Genomic DNA, 1,642 nt, shown 5'->3' on the forward strand with positions numbered 1-1,642 from the left:
TTTTCCCCCCTTCCCCTTGTCACCAAGCCAACACTCCTGCCTTGGTGAGAGCAGGAGGATCAAAGGCAGTTAACCTCTTTCCCATAGGCAGGCTACGTCTCACCTCTGCACCCAAATGATCTCCTCTGACCTCCCCTCAACTCCCTGTCCCCGACACCCGGCCACCGGCTTTTGCGCTCTACGCTGCTGCTTCTCCCCGAACTCCGGAGAGCCACCAGCCCCTTGGAGGCATCTGCCCCTGTTCCAGCTGTCAGCGGGAGAGCCACACAGGCAGTGCCATTCTGTTAGAGCCCGCGGTCCTCCCCCAACTGCGTGGCAGCGCATTATCTGTCAGAATGCCCCTCTCCCCTCCCTCCGCCTCCCCGCCCCCTCCCCTGTGCTTGCTCTTTCCCTTTTCATGAGATGCAAAGCCTGGCGAGAAACAGAGCCTGAGGAGCAGCGTGTTGGAGCAGCTCTACTTAGGGGCCCTAGGTGAGGCGGCCACGCTCCACCATCCTCACCCATGTACCAGGAGGTGGCTGACTCTATCACTCAGGGCCTCACCGAACCATGCCCAACGGGCTTACGGCAGCCACATCTTCCCAGCTGTGCTGCCCACCACCAGACAGGTAAGAGGGAGCAGCTGTTTCTAGCTGGGCTTGATAGATCCCTGTATGGGCCAGCTGAGCCTTAACTGGGAGGCGCAGGACAGACACCTGGAGCAGAGGCCCCATCCTCCTATATCTATACTCATCCTCTTCCAGAGCTCCTAGGAGCAGGGCAAGCCTGCCACCCTGGTCCAGAGTAAGGAGGCGGGAATAGCAGGTTCTTCCTAGTTGGTAGGAACTGAGCTGCAAATGTTCTTGCTTTGTTTTGTTTTCTATCCCTTTCCACCCCAACTCCTCAGGGCCCCTGAAATCTGTCTTTGGTAAAACGGATCCTCTTTCCACACTCACATTCCTTAGGGGGCTCTGAAAATATGATCAGTTGATGTGTGGAGGATGCCACCGGCTCTTTATTTTTAGTTCCATTCATGTCTAGCTCAGCTGTTGTTTGGAACGGGGTCTCCTGCACAGCAGCCTGGTTGCACACAGCATCTGTCTTGTTTCCAGTTAGCAGCACAGGTCTACAGCTCTGCCGGTGACTAACACTGGTGACACATTCCAATGCAAAAGGACTACAATGACAATGAGTTGGAGGGAGATTAAAATGCATTGGAGGTCACCAATTTCTAAGCAGCAAGTTGAGGGCACAGATACCACCTAGAGGAGGTGATACATCCCTGGCATGTCTGGTTAGTGGCTGTGTGTGGCTGTGTGTGTGTGTGTGTGTGTGTGTGTGTGTGTGTGTGTAGGTAGCTACTTGATAGCAATCCATTGTCTGACCATGTTCTGAAAACCTGGCTTTAAGTCCTGGAAGGTTCTGGCTTTGGGATACTTATATCTACCAAAGTAATAAAGGAAAATCTAACCTACTTTGCAATTTGAGTTCATCGTGGATCACTTGTTCTTACAAATTTTGAAAACTTTAGGGTCTTCATGAAGGACAGAAGGCTTGCTGGAAAGTGGAGGTGTGACAACTGTATTCATGAGATCATATTGATGTTTGGGAAAATTTAAATCTCTGAAAACCAAGCAATGCGGTGTTAGGCTGACCGGGGTGG

General features: G+C 52.3%; 1 protein-coding gene across 1 annotated transcript in view; it reads left to right on the forward strand.

Annotated features, from left to right (window-relative positions):
- The first annotated feature begins 292 nt into the window (after positions 1 to 292).
- Rgs8 (regulator of G protein signaling 8) overlaps positions 293 to 1,642 on the forward strand; it is a 46,723-nt gene continuing 45,373 nt past the window's right edge. The window contains exon 1 of the mRNA XM_008838494.2: positions 293 to 608. The gene's annotated coding sequence lies outside the window, so the exon portion shown is untranslated. The remainder of the gene's footprint in view (positions 609 to 1,642) is intronic.

This window comes from Nannospalax galili, unplaced genomic scaffold, assembly GCF_000622305.1.
Source record: "Nannospalax galili isolate Female #2095 unplaced genomic scaffold, S.galili_v1.0 scaffold1899, whole genome shotgun sequence".
Classification (NCBI taxonomy): Eukaryota; Metazoa; Chordata; class Mammalia; order Rodentia; family Spalacidae; genus Nannospalax; species Nannospalax galili.